Below are 19,792 nucleotides of genomic sequence, written 5' to 3' on the forward strand. Positions count from 1 at the left end.
TAAAAAAAGTCAAAAAGCCCAGAAAAAATTAGCCGAAACTTGGAAAGAAGTGACAAAAAAAAAATGGAAAAAGTGACTCAAATGTTGGAAAATGCTTTAACGTGGGGGGAAAACAACAAAAAACATAGAAAAAAGTGACAAAAACATTGGGAAAAAGCGACAAAAGTGTCGAAAAAAGACAACCATAAAGTTGAAATTTAAAATTTTGACCCAGAAAAACAAAACATTTCATGGTGAACAGGAAGACAACACAAGGGTTAAATAGACCAAATGGAAATGAACAGTTTGTGTTTCTGGAGATGACTCTGCTTTGTGACGCTGCCTCTTCTTTAGGTGCTAACGTGAAACCAGAACCAGCGCTACTTCACCGGGACGGGAAACTAAACCCGCCAGAGAAACCTGTTGAACTGTTTCCTGTGTGGCTGTAGTTTGAGTTTCCTGTCGTGCTTCTTTCCTCAGTGAGCGGCACGTTACACTTTACCAAAACCACATGGATACCGATGAAGGTTTTCAGTTATATTCTCCTCCTCCTCTTCGTCTCTCTACTCGTACCGGGCGACTCGGTCCAGTTTGTTTTCTACGTCTGTGCTTCTCGTTTGGGTCGGAGCAGTTCGTTTTTTCAGTCAAAGTTAACTGTAGCAAGCTAGAGCTGGCTTCAGTACTAGTCTACATCAGGGGTCTCCGACCTTTCTTCATCTACTTTAAAATCGGGCTGGGCCATATATCTTTTATATCGATATCGTGATATGAGACTAGATATCGTCTTAGATTTTGGATATTGCGATATGACATCTAAGTGTGAAGATATTTTGTCAAAGCACCAGTTGTCAACCCTAGAATATCGCCGCAATATCGACATTGAGGTATTTGGTCAGGAATATCGTGATATCTGATTTTCTCCATATCGCCCAGCCCTAGTTTAAAATAACGAAAGTGGCCAAGAGCTACTTACATCACATTGCTTACATTTATTTACATAACACACATAAGCTGAATGAAGCTACCGTTTGCTGAAATTGCAATACACAAAGGTTCTTTTAGCCCACATAGTTATAGCTACATCACTGAAAATATTCTCATCAGGGTCCATGAAGAAATTACTACTTTACATGTCTATGGCCCACAAAGTTAGCTACCTCACTTTTAATATTGGGGTAATTTTGTGTCAGTTTGTCAACCTAAACACAAGCTACTGGACACCTGCTCGCGAGCTACCGGTAGGTTGCTAGAGAGCTACTTGTTGGAGACCCCTGGTCTACATGTTTGTAAAACATGTAGGATCTCTTTGGATAATCTGCAAGATACTGAAGATTCAGGTCATCATTCAGCTAAAGAGCAAATCTATATTTCTTGTAGGGCTTCAACAAATTATCATTTACATTCTCAATTGTTCTAGTCTATTAACCGGGGAATGAGAACTCAGATTTTAGCCGTTGTAAAGTGTTAACGTGACACTTGAGAACCCGGCGTATTGCCTTATTCGGATACCCAAATAATCAGGTTTTTAAACTTAATGTATAGCAAGAAGAAGGGAAGTAGACTACAATTCCCAGCATGCATTTCAGCACGAAAAAGCCCAATCAATTTATTTTAGGGTCTATATTTTTTTTAAGATCTGAGAGCTGAATTTGTAAGTCACAGGAAAGCTGCAGATCTTCACGTTTGAAAAGTCAAAGAATATTTTCTGTTTTTGCTTGAGTAAACCTCTGCCAAATTGTCATTAAAATTGTTGCCAGTTGTCGTTCAAATGGCCGATTTTAATCGTTTCAGCTTTGGATTCTTGTTGGAATTAAAAGCTGGAAACAGCAAATGCTTCAAACATCTTTCCCTGGAAGAAAAAGTGCAAATTGTTGTTGCTAGAACTACAAGAACGTTTAGGATATTTTTCCTGTGAACTGATTTATTGCAGATAATTGATTTAATTGAACAGGAGTTTTCGGATGTGAACCGAGAGGACAAAGCGGCTTGCGTACGAGTGTAGCGCGGGGGAGAGTGCAACGAGAAACCTTTCCTAAAATGTTAAATAGTCCGGACATGTTTGTAGATATTGAAACCCGACGTCCCCCCGCTGTGCCTTGAGTCCTTTTTACAGAATAGTCAACAGTCCCGTCTGTAGATCAGCCGAGCGTCTTTTAACTTTATGCATGATGTTGTAAAAAAAAAAAAAAAAAAAAAACCACAGAGGATCCTCTCCGACTCTTTCCTCCGTTTAGAGGAACTCAAATGACTGTACTGCCTCCTCTACGTGATGTCCAATCAGTATAAATATCATCTTTATAGTTTTCGGAGAGTTCCTCTTGTTAAAAAAGCCTTTTTAGTAACGTACCAACAATCACACTTTAACTGACTATTTTCTGATGTGAGTTCTGGTGCCTAGAAGAAGAATCACACAGACTCTCGGCCCGACTTAAAGCAATACCAGCATCTTTTAACAACTTCTCCATCTTCCTGCTGGTGTTCCTGTTCGCTCTCTACTTTTCTTACTTTACGCCTGTCATTTTGTACAAACTTCGCAGAGACAGACGGAGGGAGGTCTCATGGTGCTGTGATGTCTGTAGTTGATGTCCGAGAGACTCTGAAACCTGGTGCTTCTCTCCCTCCGGGGTTCCTACATATTCCCTGAACGGTTTGAAATCAACTCTGGGAATTTTCCAGATCAGGAAAAGTTGACTTTTCTGATTTTAGTGACTTTCTATGTGCATGAAAATGGCAAATATGTTCTTGTAACAATACCCTGGTGACCCCGAAGTGTGAATATTTCAAACAAATGTATAGGAAATGTTTTTTTTTTCTTCTCTTGTTCTTTCTGTTCTTTGTTTGAAGGCTCTGACACACCAACCCGACAGCCGACCGTCGGCAGAAAAGCCAGTCGGACTGATCATTCGGCTCCCGTCTCCTCGATTCGGTCCAAAAAGCCTCAGAACACACCGAAGCGACGGGAACTTCAGCTTACATTCTGCGCGTGCGCGAGACGTAATACGTCTCTCCATAACAGCATGCGCCACTAATCTGTATTGTCGCCCAAAAAGTTAAAACCGGAAATGACGGAACATCTCTCTAGACCTCGTAATCACAGAGTCATTGTTTTCATCAGAGAGAAGTGATAGTAGGGCTGTGCAATTAATCAAAATGTAATCGTGATTATGATTTCGGCTCCCAACGATCACTAAAACAGAACAATCGAGAAAAATAATTTAGCAATTACATTTTGCAAGTAAACGCTTATTTTCTCTTGTCTGAATGAAAAAATAAAGTTTAAATAGGAAAAGTGTTTCAAATTTCACAGTTGTGTGTTTTTTTTCCTGTTGATTTATTTAACTGTTTCCACCGTTTTAAGTTAAATAATTACATCTTTCCATAAATCAACGAGTAATCGTGTTAAATTATTGTGATTTCAATATTGACCGAAATAATCGTGATTTATATTTCTTTCCCATAATCGAGCAGCCCTAGTTGATGGTAGTCAAAAGGGATGGTTGTTGTAATTACTTGCTGAACGGAAGAAAAAAACGATGGTTGGTAATAAGAAGATACTGGCTTTGTCAGCCCCGGTTTTCTCGCGCACTGATTCGCTAGTCAAGGGCTAGCACTCCACCAATCAGATTGGTCGTTGAGTCCGACTGCCCGCTGGCTGATTCAACAAGTCAAATCAGCCAAAATGACTGACGACGGCACAGAACACACCGAACAGACTCGAGTGACCGACCTCGCCAGACTGTCAGACGGCCGATATAATCGGGTCGGTGTGTCGGCACCTTAAGATCACAAACTACTTACTGCTGATTCAAATGAGCCTTTTCTATCCTCCCAATGTCGCTGCGTTTGACTGGGGGTGTGACCGCATTTAAAGACCAGTGATTGATCCCAAAAACAACCCGTACAGCCGCTGCTTTTACTGATACAACTCGTGTGTTCAGTGAAATCATCTCCTGTGGAGTTATTATTAAAAATGTTCTGATGTTGAAAAGGTTTTTGAGTGCAAGATGATTAAGAAACGGCAACGTTTGCAACTCCAAAAGGTTTGTTGTTGTTTGTATGTGTGCTAACAACGCAGCTCTGAAGTATGTACAGGTTTCCAAAAGTGTTTAAAGATCAGTTTATGTGGGTAAAAAAGCTTCTTAAATGTCAAAACGGAACATAATTTGATCAGTAAAATGGTAAAAACACGTTAACCCTGTCCTTGTTTAAATGCAGACTGCAGGTTATTTATGGTTTTAGATGTCCGCCTGCGTTAACTTTTCACTCTTCTTGTCAAACCAGGACCACTTTGTATCCTCCGATGACACAGGTGCTGATTTTGTAATGTTTACAGGGATTTTGTTGTTTAAAGTGATGCAGATTAAAATATTATAAATGGTTGTTGTTGTCTGTTTTAATTTAAATGGGACTCTGGGTTGAGTAATAAGTACTTTTGAAGTTTTGGGGGGTTTACATTTAAACTTTGCATTTCTGGTTACACTTGTCTTCTTACAGGAACGGTCACTGACTAAACATTACTGTGATCAGATCCAATCAATCTGCTTACTGAGTACCACAAACTGTTTTCCTTTCATTAGTTTGTATTTTTAGGCTAATTCTGTGTAGCTAGCACTGACTTTATTCCATATACTTTACGATGACTTTTTTGACTTTATTCGACATGCTATGACTTTTTTTGTACTTTTTTTATTATGTTTCTATTATACATATTAGGACAGGTGTCCTGCTTCAGTCAACTGATGGTTTGAAGACGTGATGAAGAAGTGTCCGTACAACCACGGTGACCGGGGAACTCCATCCAGCTGACAGAACTTCAGTGTTCAAAATAACCCTCTAATGGAGAACCTGATCATGATTACATACAACCTTGTGCATTATACATATGGACTCATTTCATGTGAATAAAGTGCTTTATTTTGGTCTTTTTATTGTATTAGGTAGTAAGGCGCCTGTGAAAAAAGTCATTGTATAGTGTCGGAAAAAAAATCTAAAAAATGTATAGTATGTCGAAAAAAAGTCATAGTATAGTGTGTCAAAAAAACAAGCTCATAGTATGTTGAAAAAGTCATAGTATAGTACAGGGGTCGGCAACCTTAGGCACGCGTGCCACCATGGGCACGCGGGACCTTAACCAATGGCACGCTGGAAATATGTGTGCAAGAGAGTTATTGATGTGTTGAAATGCTGAAGCACTCTCTCATCCGCATGCCAAATTACAACGTTCACAGTTGCCGACCACATAGGTGCCCATACCGTGGGTGCTCCGGAGTTTGAGCACCCACGAAAAATACTGAGCACCCACGTGTGCCAGACTGCCAGTTCATTTTTATATTAATTTAATAGTAAACATTTCAGGTGGTTTTAAGTGGAGCGTCTGTCATAGTGTGATTGGTCATGTCGGTGGCATTGATTTATAATTTCCCACGAAGCTGATTAAACTTCTCATCTCCAATCCTATCTGTGAGAAGTGGCGCTGTCCTGAGCTGAAAGCTAGCTTACTTTACGGCGTGTGTGTTCGTGTCGGCCGCTGTCCATTTCCTAAGATTCTGAAATGCAAACATTGTTGACTACTTTTTTTTTTTTAAACTGTGTGCGCGTCGAGCACCCACGGAGGAAAACATAAATCGGCGCCTGTGCGCGACCTGTTATTTACGGTAGTTTGATAGACTCATATCTCTGACTGGGAACAATACAGAGAGGATTACCAACGGCCGCTGGGGCAGATGAACTAACGCTGGTCTCGTTACTGTAAGGAGGCTACAATTAAACCTTCGTGAGTTAAAAGTCGATACTTATCAATGCACTCAGCTGTGTAGACCGGCATCAACATGTAGAAAGCGATATTTCAATCTGCTCTGTCTGCTCATTACACTCTTGTCCACCGCGCTGTTTTACGCAAACACAGCTCTACTCTACTCTGCAAATAGCAATTTTTTACAAAACAAGCTAAAACAAAAGCTGTCGGTTTGTAGTCTATTTCTTTCTTAGTTTGCAGGCAATCTTGAAATGTGGACAAATTCTTATAAACTTAAGCTGTCTGAAGAAACCATCCTCTCCGCTGGAGCGGTAAATATGGATGCATTATAAGACCAAAACAAATACATGTGGCTACTTAATATGCACGTGAATGACACAATTGTTATGTTGTGTTCTTCATTCTTGATAATGATGCTGGTTGTGTTATTATTATTTTGCCACAGCATCGTTTCATTGAAAATGAGACATACAGGACCTGCTTATCAGTCCATTCGTCATTAAAGCTGGGCTTTTCGCTTCAGGCTCTTTGACAGTGATATTTTTGTCAGCCCATTTTCCACCAATCAGGACTGCATACTAAAACCATGTTTCCATAATAATAATAATATACAATAATAATAATAATTACAAGGTCCTGATTATTACAGATTCCCTGGATATTACATTTTGATGTGATGTCATAAAAAAAATTTATGTTAACATGGCACACTAATAAACAAGAAATTTTGAAAAGGGCACTTCATATCAAAAAGGTTGCCGACCCCTGGTATAGTGTGTCGAAAAAATAATAAAAAAGTCATAGTATAGTATGTCGAAAAAAGTAATTAAAGTCATAGTATAGTATGTCGAAAAAATAATAAAAAAAGTCATAGCAGAGTATGTCAAGAAAATCATAAAAAGTCATAGCATAGTATGTCGAAAAATAAAGTCATAATATAGTTTGTCGAAAAATAATAAAAAAGGTCATAGTATAGTATGTCGAAAAAAGTCCCAAAAAAGTCAGTCGAAAAAATCATAAAAAAGTCATAGTATAGTATGTCGAAAAAATATACTATACTATACAGTCATACTATACTATGACTTTTTTCGACATACTATACTATGACTTTTTTATGATTTTTTCGACATACTATACTATGACTTTTTTTTATAATTTTTTCAACATACTATACTATGACTTTTTTATGATTTTTTCGACTGACTTTTTTGGGACTTTTTTCGACATACTATATTATGACTTTTTTATGATTTTTTTGGCATACTATACTATGACCTTTTTGGACTTTTTTCCACATACTATGACCTTTTGTCGACATACTATACGACTTTTTTTATTATTTCTTTCGATTTTTTATAACGTTTTTTCGACTTTTTGTTGACATACTATATTATGAATATTTTATGAAATTATTTCGACATACTATTGTATGACTTTTTTATGATTTTTTTTCGACATACTATACTATTTTCTTATGATTTTTTCGACATACTATGACCTTTTTTCCACATACTATGATCTTTTTTAGGCATACTACACTATGACTTTTTTGTAATTTCTTTCGACGTACTATACTTATGACTTTCTTATGACAATTTCTTTCGACGTACTATACTTATGACTTTCTTATGACAATTTCTTTCGACGTACTATACTTATGACTTTCTTATGACAATTTCTTTCGACGTACTATACTTATGACTTTCTTATGACTTTTTTTGACATCCTGTACTATTGTTTTATGATTTTTTCGACATACTATGACCTTTTTTGACTTTTTTCCACATACTATGATCTTTTTTTTATAATTTCTTTCGACGTACTATACTATGACTTTTTATGATTTTTTCAACATACTATACTATGACTTTTTATAATTTCTTTCGACGTACTGTACTATGACTTTTTTCGACATATACTATGATATTTTTTTTTTGATTTTTCATAATCTTTTACTATACTATGACGTTTTTATGATTTTGTCGACATTATACTATGACTTTTTCGACTTTTTGACATACTATATTATGAATTTTTTAAGATTTTTTTTATGACATGCTTTTTCGACATACTATACTATTTTGTATGATTTTTTTGTCATACTATACTATGACCTTTCTTCGACTATGACTTTTTTTGGACATACTGTACTTTTTTTTTTATAATTTCTTTTGACATGCTATACTATGACTTTCTTATGATTTTTTCACGACTTCTTTTCAACATACTATATTACTTTTTATGACTTTTTTCGACATACTATTCTGACTTATTTTTTTCGACGTACTATACTATGACTTTTTCAACATACTATGAGCTTGTTTTTTTGACACACTATACCAGGAGTCGGCAACCTTTTTGATATGAAGTGCCCTTTTCAAAATTTCTTGTTTATTAGTGTGCCATGTTAACATAAATTTTTTTATGACATCACATCAAAATGTAATATCCAGGGAATCTGTAATAATCAGGACCTTGTAATTAATATTATTATTATTGCATATTATTATTATGGAAACATGGTTTTAGTATGCAGTCCTGATTGGTGGAAAATGGGCTGACAAAAATATCACTGTCAAAGAGCCTGAAGCGAAAAGCCCAGCTTTAATGACGAATGGACTGATAAGCAGGTCCTGTATGTCTCATTTTCAATGAAACGATGCTGTGGCAAAATAATAATAACACAACCAGCATCATTATCAAGAATGAAGAACACAACATAACAATTGTGTCATTCACGTGCATATTAAGTAGCCACATGTATTTGTTTTGGTCTTATAATGCATCCATATTTATTTCCTCTTTGTATTGTTCCCAGTCAGAGATATGAGTCTATCAAACTACCGTAAATAACAGATCGCGCACAGGCGCCGATTTATGTTTTCCTCCGTGGGTGCTCGACGCGCACACAGTTTAAAAAAAAAAAGTAGTCAACAATGTTTGCATTTCAGAATCTTAGGAAATGGACAGCGGCCGACACGAACACACACGCCGTAAAGTAAGCTAGCTTTCAGCTCAGGACAGCGCCACTTCTCCCAGATAGGACTGGAGATGTTTAATCAGCTTCGTGGGAAATTATAAATCAATGCCACCGCCATGACCAATCACACTATGACAGACGCTCCACTTAAAACCACCTGCAATGTTTAATATTAAATTAATATAAAAATGAACTGGCAGTCTGGCACATGTGGGTGCTCAGTATTTTTCGTGGGTGCTCAAACTCCGGAGCACCCACGGTATCGGCACCTATGTGGTCGGCAACTGTGAACGTTGTAATTTGGCATGCGGATGAGAGAGTGCTTCAGCATTTCAACACATCAATAACTCTCTTGCACACATATTTCCAGCGTGCCATTGGTTAAGGTCCCGCGTGCCCATGGTGGCACGCGTGCCTAAGGTTGCCGACCCCTGTACTATACTATGACTTTTTATAATTTTTTCAACATACTATACTATGACTTTTTAATGAGTTTTTTCGACATACTATACTATGACTTTTTTATTATTTTTTCGACATACTATACTATGACCTTTTTATAATTTTTTCGACATACTATGCTATGACTTTTTTATAATTTTTTCGACATACTATGCTATGACTTTTTTATAATTTTTTCGACATACTATGCTATGACTTTTTTATTATTTTTTCGACATACTATGCTATGACTTTTTTATGATTTTTTCAACATACTATACTATGACTTTTTAATGAGTTTTTTTGACACTATACTATGACTTTTATTGATTTTTGTCGACATACTATATTATGAATTTTGTATGAACTTTTTTGACATACTATATTATGACTTTTTTTGACATACAATGACTTTTTTTTTCGACATACTCTACTATTTTTATCATTTCTTTCAACATACTATACTACGACCTTTTTCAACATACTATACTATGACTATGATTTTTTTCGACATACTATACTATGACTTTATTATTTTTTCGACATACTATACTATGACTTTTTTATGATTTTTTCAACATACTATTCTATGACTTTTTTATAATTTTTTCGACATACTATACTATGACTTTTATGATATTTTCAACATACTATTCTATGACTTTTTTATAATTTTTTTGACATACTATACTATGACTTTTTTATGATTTTTTCAACATACTATACTACGACCTTTTTCGACATACTATACTATGACTTTATTATTTTTTCGACATACTATACTATGACTTTTTTATGATTTTTTCAACATACTATTCAATGACTTTTTTATAATTTTTTCGACATACTATACTATGACTTTTATGATTTTTTCAACATACTATTCTATGACTTTTTAATGAGTTTTTCAACATACTATACTATGACTTTTTAATGAGTTTTTTCGACATACTATACTATGACTTTTTTATGATTTTTTCTACATACTATACTATGACTATTATTTTTTCGACATACTATACAATGACTTTATTATTTTTTCGACATACTATACTATGACTTTTTGGACTTTCTTTCCACATACTATGACCTTTTTTCGGCATACTATACTATGCCTTTTTTTGACATGACTTTTTATTACATATTATACTATGAAGTTTTAATGATTTTGTTGACATTATACTATGACTTTTTTCGACTTTTTGTCGACATACTATATTTTGAATTTTTTATGATTTTTTTCAACATACTATACTATGACCTTTTTCAACATACTATACTATGACCTTTTTATAATTTTTTCGACATACTATACTATGACTTTTTTATTATTTTTTCGACATAATATACTATGACTTTTTTATGATTTTTTCGACATACTATACTATGACTTTTTTATGATTTTTTCAACATACTATACTATGACTTTTTTATAATTTTTTCGACATACTATACTATGACTTTTTAATGAGTTTTTTCGACATACTATACTATGACTTTTTTATTATTTTTTCGACATACTATACTATGACTTTTTTATGATTTTTTCGACATACTATTCTATGACTTTTATGATTTTTTCGACATACTATACTATGACTTTTTAATGAGTTTATTTGACATACTATACTATGACTATGATTTCTACGACATAATATACTTACTTTTTCATTATTTTTTTGACATACTATACTATGACCTTTTTATAATTTTTTCGACATACTATACTATGACCTTTTTATAATTTTTCGACATACTATACTATGACTTTTTAATGAGTTTTTTCGACATAATATACGATGACTTTTTTATTATTTTTTCGACATACTATACTATGAACTTTTTGGACTTTTTTTCCAGATAATATGACCTTTTTTGGCATACTATACTATGACTTTTTTGACATGACTTTTTATTACATATTATACGATGACGTTTTTATGATTTCGTCGACATTATACTATGAATTTTTTATGATTTTTTCAACATACTATATTATGACTTTTTTATGAGTTTTTCGACATACTATACTATGAATTTTTTATAATTTTTTCTACATACTATACTATGACTTTATGATTTTTTCCCCATACTATTTTATGACTTTATTAATTTTTCGACATACTATACTATGACTTTTTAATGAATTCTTTTTGACATACTATACTATGACTTTATGATTTCTTCGACATACTATAACTTTTTTATTATTTTTTCGACATACTATACTATGACCTTTTTATAATTTTTTCGACATACTATACTATGACTTTTTAATGAGTTTTTTCGACATACTATACTATGACTTTTTTATGATTTTTTCGACATACTATGACTTTTTTATGATTTTTTCCACATACTATTTTATGACTTTATTCATTTTTCGACAAACTATACTATGACTTTTTAATGAGTTTTTTTGACATACTATACTATGACTATGATTTTTTCGACATACTATACTATGACCTTTTTATGATTTTTTCGACATACTATACTATGACTTTTTTATAATTTTTTCAACATACTATACTATGACCTTTTTATAATTATTTCGACATACTATACTATGACTTTTTTATTATTTTTTCGACATACTATACTATGACTTTTTTATGATTTTTTCGACATATTATTCTATGACTTTATGATTTTTTCGACATACTATACTATGACCTTTTTATAATTTTTTCGACATACTATACTATGACTTTTTAATGAGTTTTTTCGACATACTATACTATGACTTTTTTATTATTTTTTCGACATACTATACTATTACTTTTTTATGATTTCTTCGACATACTATTCTATGACTTTTATGATTTTTTCGACATACTATACTATGACTTTTTAATGAGTTTATTTGACATACTATACTATGACTATGATTTCTACGACATAATATACTTATTTTCATTATTTTTTTGACATACTATACTATGACCTTTTTATAATTTTTTCGACATACTATACTATGACCTTTTTATAATTTTTCGACATACTATACTATGACTTTTTAATGAGTTTTTTCGACATAATATACTATGACTTTTTAATTATTTTTTCGACATACTATACTATGAACTTTTTGGACTTTTTTTCCAGATAATATGACCTTTTTTGGCATACTATACTATGACTTTTTTGACATGACTTTTTATTACATATTATACGATGACGTTTTTATGATTTCGTCGACATTATACTATGAATTTTTTATGATTTTTTCAACATACTATATTTTGACTTTTTTATGAGTTTTTCGACATACTATACTATGAATTTTTTATAATTTTTTCGACATACTATACTATGACTTTATGATTTTTTTCGACATACTATGACTTTATGATTTTTTCCCCATACTATTTTATGACTTTATTCATTTTTCGACATACTATACTATGACTTTTTAATGAATTCTTTTTGACATACTATACTATGACTTTATGATTTTTTCGACATACTATAACTTTTTTATTATTTTTTCGACATACTATACTATGACCTTTTTATAATTTTTTCGACATACTATACTATGACTTTTTAATGAGTTTTTTCGACATACTATACTATGACTTTTTTATGATTTTTTCGACATACTATGACTTTTTTATGATTTTTTCCACATACTATTTTATGACTTTATTCATTTTTCGACATACTATACTATGACTTTTTTATGATTTTTTCGACATACTATACTATGACTTTATTATTTTTTTGACATACTATACTATGAACTTTTTGGATTTTTTTTCCACATACTATGACCTTTTTTCGGCATACTATACTATGACTTTTTTTCACATGACTTTTTATTACATATTATACTATGACGTTTTTATGATTTTGTCGACATTATACTATGACTTTTTTCGACTTTTTGTCGACATACTATATTATGAATTTTTTATGATTTTTTTCGACATACTATACTATGACTATTATTTTTTCGACATACTATACATGAATTTTATAATTTTTTCAACATACTATACTATGACCTTTTTATAATTTTTTCGACATACTATACTATGACCTTTTTATAATTTTTTCAACATACTATACTATGACCTTTTTATAATTTTTTCAACATACTATACTATGACCTTTTTATAATTTTTTCGACATACTATACTATGACTTTTTAATGAGTTTTTTCGACATACTATACTATGACTTTTTTATTATTTTTTCGACATACTATACTATGACTTCATGATTTTTTCGACATACTATTCTATGACTTATGATTTTTTCGACATACTATACTATGACTTTTTAATGAGTTTTTTTGACATACTATACTATGACTATGATTTCTACGACATAATATACTTACTTTTTCATTATTTTTTTGACATACTATACTATGACCTTTTTATAATTTTTTCGACAAACTATACTATGACTGCAGCTGATTCAGAACGCTGCTGCTCGAGTCCTCACTAAAACCAAGAAAGTGGATCACATCACTCCAGTACTGAAGTCTCTACACTGGCTTCCAGTGCCTCAAAGAATTGATTTCAAAATACTTTTACTGGTTTATAAATCACTAAACGGTTTAGGGCCAAAATACATTTCTGATCTGCTACTACACTATGACCCACCCAGACCTCTCAGGTGGTCTGGGACAGGTCTACTTGTTGTCCCCAGAGTCAGAACTAAACAGGGGGAAGCAGCGTTCAGTTTTTATGCTTCACATATCTGGAACAAACTCCCAGAAACCTGTAGGTCCGCTGCAACTCTCAGTTCTTTTAAATCTAAGCTAAAGACCTATCTTTTTGATGTTGCTTTTCTTTAAATAATCTATTTTATTAACTTTAATTTCTTATACTGCACTGTAACTTTTATCCTTATACTGCACTATCAATTTTATTCTTGTCTTTTAATGTTTTTAATTTGTTTATTATTGTTTTTTAATTGTTTTCTAACTGCTCTTTAATGTTTTATGTAAAGCACTTTGAATTGCCCTGTTGCTGAAATGTGCTACAGTATATAAATAAAGCTGCCTTGCCTATACCATGAGTTTTTTTGACATACTATACTATGATTTTTTCGACATACTATGACTATTATTTTTTCGACATACTATACTATGACCTATTTATAATTTTTCGACATACTATACTATGACCTATTTATAATTTTTCAACATACTATACTATGACTTTTTAATGAGTTTTTTCGACATAATATACTATGACTTTTTTATTATTTTTTCGACATACTATACTATGAACTTTTTGGACTTTTTTTCCACATAATATGACCTTTTTTGGCATACTATACTATGACTTTTTTGACATGACTTTTTATTACATATTTATGAATTTTTTATGATTTTTTCAACATACTATACTATGACTTTTTTATGATTTTTTCGACATACTATACTATGAATTTTTTATAATTTTTTCGACATACTATACTATGACTTTATGATTTTTTTCCACATACTATACTATGACTTTATGATTTTTTTCGACATACTATGACTTTTTTATTATTTTTTCGACATACTATACTATGACCTTTTTATAATTTTTTCGACATACTATACTAGGACTTTTTAATGAGTTTTTTCGACATACTATACTATGACTTTTTAATGAGTTTTTTCGACATACTATACTATGACCTTTTTATAATTTTTTCGACATACTATGACTTTTTTATGATTTTTTCCACATACTATTTTATGACTTTATTCATTTTTCGACATACTATACTATGACTTTTTAATGAATTTTGTCGACATACTATACTAGGACTTTTTAATGAGTTTTTTCGACATACTGTACTATACTATGACTTTCTTATTATTTTTTCGACATACTATACTATGAACTTTTTGGACTTTTTTTCCACATACTATGACCTTTTTTCGGCATACTATACTATGACTTTTTTTGACATGACTTTTTATTACATATTATACAATGACGTTTTTATGATTTTGTCGACATTATACTGACTTTTTTTGACTTTTTGTCGACATACTATATTATGAATTTTTTATGATTTTTTTCAACATACTATACTATGACCTATTTCGACATACTATACTATGACTTTTTTATGATTTTTTCGACATACTATACTATGACTTATTTTTTCGACATACTATACTATGAATTTTATAATTTTTTCAACATACTATACTATGACTTTTTATAATTTTTTCAACATACCATACTATGACTTTTTTTATAATTTTTTCAACATACTATACTATGACTTTTTTTGACATACTTTACTATTTTTTCATGATTTTTTCGACATACTATACTATGACTTTTTAATGATTTTTTTCGACATACTATACTATGACTTTTTATGATTTTTTTCGACATACTATACTATGACTTTTTTATTATTTTTTCGACATACTATGACTTTTTTTCAAAATACTATACTATGACTTTTTTATAATTTTTTTCCACATACTATGACTTTGACATATACTATTTTTTTCATGATTTTTTCGACATACTATACTATGACTTTATTATTTTTTCGACATACTATACTATGACCTTTTATTATTTGTTCGACATACTATGACCTTTTTTGACTTTTTTCCACATACTATGACTTTTTTTCGACATACTATACTATCCTTTTCATGATTTTTTCGACATACTATACCAGGGGTGTCAAACTCAATTTCACTAAGGGCCACAGTGGAAAACGAGAAGCACATCAAGGGCCAGTTTAGTTTATTGCTTTTATTTCATTGAAAAAGTCAAATATCTTTGACTCAATTATTGCACATCTCATATAGTCTTCTCACTTACAATTTGGTCCACATAAAGCCCTGAAAAAGTGAGTAAAGAAGTTCCAAAGCCATCCTAGAATTTACCAAATCAAGCAAAAACAATGAGTACATTTTCGAAACAGGCTACCACCTAGCTGACTCACAACAAGCTCTTTCACAGCCGGAATATGAAAACTCTCTGGTTCTGTAGGAATTTCTGAGTCTCAAAGTCGGCAAATTTGCCAAATTCTGCTTTGAGTGTCGCGTAATTGCAAGTTGAAAACCAGTTTCCCATGTTTTTGGTTTTGGCGCACAACTAGGTGGGCCGAAATATATTGTGAACCTAGATTGATATGCGGGCCGGATCAGAATGTGCGAGAGGCCAGATTTGGCCCGCGGGCCTTGAGTTTGACACGTGTACTATACTATGACTTTTTAATGAGTTTTTTCGACATACTATACTATGACTTTTTAATGAGTTTTTTCGACACACTATACTATGACTTTTTTCGACATACTATGACTATGACTTTTTTCAACATACTATACTATGACTTTTGTATGATTTTTCGACATTCTAATTTTTTCAGCATACTATACTAACAAATTAACAACACATTTTAATATTATACAACTGGAGCAGTTATATACATAAAAAAAAATAAAGGTTAACAAACTTCATGAAAAAAAAAGACCATAAAATATAAATCACTTATCTACAGTTTTATCAAGTGCCAAGGTGTGCATCTCAACATCTTTGCACTTACACGCTGCAGAACATGAACTGTGGGAATAACAGCTGCTTCAACATTTATTTCTGAGGAAAAAAAAAGATCCACAGGTTGACAACGTGTATACAGTACAGACCAAAGTTTGGACACACCTTCTCATTCAATGAGTTTCCTTTTTTTTTTTTTAAGTCAGGATTATTTTCCTGTGTACTTGCAATATTTCTTATAGACACACACAATCAATAATGGAAACTACAGCATGTGAATTACTTTACATCAAAAATGATTTCCAAAATAAAATATCAACATCAACATCCAGACATAATCAGTTTGTAGTCGGTTGAGAAACTGCAGTAGTCTTGATTCAATTCAGGTTTTATCTTATGTTTGTTACAAGCAAATATTTATCTGTTATAATGTAAGAATCGGCTGGTATTGGTGGTAATTAAGTAACTTTATACATGCAATTTCAACTTATATTATTTAGAAATATGTGGGAATTAACTGCAATACTGCATTGTTCCACAGGCTGGAGCTGCAACAGAAAGCAAAGCAGACATATCTATTTAAATGTGTTAATATACAGTTGTTTATAAACAGAACTAATCTGCAGAGGTACTTTGGGTTCAGAACATCTGACTGAATTAAGAGAAGATGAAACCCAGATCCAGGTGGAGGCTGGAGGCGGTGGTTGAAGGTGGAGCAGGAGTGGAGGAGTCTCAGTGTGTCGGCAGACACTGTGTAGAAGGACAGAGCAGCAACAGAGTAGTCCAGATACTCTGATGATACTCTGACAGATCCAGAGGAACACACAGGGATGATGGTGGACTCCACATTGTGTCCCAACACTATACAACTTTCTGATCACTCTGACACAGATCTCCACCGCCAATTCCATCTGATGAGAACAGAAGTGATAAATGAGTGTTTACAGAGACTCCCTTCATCAGCTGTCAGTCAGAGATGCAGCACATCCAGTATAAAGACAGCAGGGACTTCAGTCCAATTTGGACAATAAGTGGCTGTGTAGCATACATTACATTACATGTCATTTAGCTGACGCTTTTATCCAAAGCGACTTACAATTAAGTGCATTCAACTGAGAAAGTCCAAACTCTAGAGGGAGGAGGTGGACTGGGGGAATCTAGCAGGTTAGTGAAGATGGAGAAAAGTTTTTTGGGGTTTGAGTAGGAGGATTCAATTTTGGTTTGATAAAAGGAGCTTTTTGCTGCAGAAATAGAGGCAGCGAAGGAGGAAAGAACAGACTGATAAGTAAGCAGATCATCTGGGTGTTTAGATTTCCGCCATTTCCTTTCCGCTGCCCGTATAGTTGATCTTTCAGCACGTACCGAGTCAGATAACCACGGAGCTGGGGAGGACTTATGAGCCGGTCATGCAGCAAGAGGGCAGAGAGAGTCGAGAGAGGAGGATAGAGTAGAGAGTAGAGTGTCTGCGGCAGCGTTGGGAGGCATGAGTAAGAAAGAGTCAGATGGAGGGAGGGTAGATAGAGCACATGCCGCCAGAGAAGAAGGAGAGAGTGAACGGATATTACGGCGGACAGGTACGGTGTCTCTTGAGATATGGTTGTGAGCTTGGGAGAGTGGGAGAGAGTAAGAGATGAAGAAATGGTCTGAGATATGGAGTGGAGTAACAATGAGGTTGGATGTAGAGCAGTTTCTAGTGAATATGAGATCTAGGTGGTTACCAGCTTTGTGAGTGGGTGGTGAAGGAGAGAGTGAGAGGGCAAAAGAAGAGAGAAGGTGAAGAAAGGCAGCTGACTTCTCTGTCTGGATATTGAAGTCTCCCAGAAGTACCAGCGGAGGACCAGTCACATGCTGTTATTAGGCCTGTCGCGATAGTCAATAAATCGAGTTATCGCATGATAAAAAAAAAAATGAGCTCGATAATTTTTCCGGCCGCGATAATTTCCATTTGCATGCTTGTTTATTTTCCTCGTCTCTCCCTCTCTCTCTCTCTCTCTCTCTCTCTCTACTAAAGAGACTGGAGGACCACTCTCGGTTCCTTAGCGTAACGAGGAGTGAACCCTCTTTTCAGTCGCATGGTCTTTGTGTGGGCGGTAGGCTACTCCAGGCGGAGAGAGCGAGAGAGTTGGAGCAGGGTTTCCTGCAGCACTTTGCAGTTAAGGCGCCATCAAAAAAAAGAAAAGGTATATGAGCGATATCCACCGTGTTACTCGGCGTCCCGTTTTCTCCCTTTCATTCCAAACCACACAGCTGACAACCTGCAGGTGGAGACTGTGGAGACAGGCTCGGACATACATAGGGTACTAGATACACATAGGGTACTAGATACACATAGGGTACTAGATACACATAGGGTACTAGATACACATAGGGTACTAGATACACATAGGGTACTAGATACACATAGGGTACTAGATACACATAGGGTACTAGATACACATAAGGTACTAGATACACATAGGGTACTAGATACACATAGGGTACTAGATACACATAGGGTACTAGATACACATAGGGTACTAGATACACATAGGGTACTAGATACACATAGGGGTACTAGATACACATAGGGTACTAGATACACATAGGGTACTAGATACACATAAGGTACTAGATACACATAAGGTTACTAGATACACATAAGGTACTAGATACACATAGGGTACTAGATACACATAGGGTACTAGATACACATAAGGTACTAGATACACATAAGGTACTAGATACACATAGGGTACTAGATACACATAGGGTACTAGATACACATAGGGTACTAGATACACATAGGGTACTAGATACACACACATAGGGTACTAGATACACATAGGGTACTAGATACACATAGGGTACTAGATACACATAAGGTACTAGATACACATAGGGTACTAGATACACATAGGGTACTAGATACACATAGGGTACTAGATACACATAGGGTACTAGATACACATAAGGTACTAGATACACATAGGGTACTAGATACACATAGGGTACTAGATACACATAGGGTACTAGATACACATAGGGTACTAGATACACATAGGGTACTAGATACACATAGGGTACTAGATACACATAGGGTACTAGATACACATAGGGTACTAGATACACATAGGGTACTAGATACACATAAGGTACTAGATACACATAAGGTAC

At 33.6% G+C, this 19,792-nt stretch overlaps 1 long non-coding RNA gene across 2 annotated transcripts in view; it reads right to left on the minus strand.

The window, feature by feature from the left end:
* The window catches only part of LOC114548932 (uncharacterized), a 30,207-nt gene that overhangs the window by 7,625 nt on the left and 2,790 nt on the right, over positions 1–19,792 (minus strand). The window contains exon 3 of one of the 2 annotated variants that reach the window (XR_003691468.1): positions 16,840–17,550. The exons of the other annotated variant lie outside the window; for it this stretch is intronic. This is a non-coding gene — a long non-coding RNA (uncharacterized LOC114548932). Of the gene's footprint in view, positions 1–16,839; positions 17,551–19,792 lie in introns of those variants that run through there. 2 annotated transcript variants of the gene reach the window in all.

This window comes from Perca flavescens, chromosome 22, assembly GCF_004354835.1.
Source record: "Perca flavescens isolate YP-PL-M2 chromosome 22, PFLA_1.0, whole genome shotgun sequence".
Taxonomy (NCBI): domain Eukaryota; kingdom Metazoa; phylum Chordata; class Actinopteri; order Perciformes; family Percidae; genus Perca; species Perca flavescens.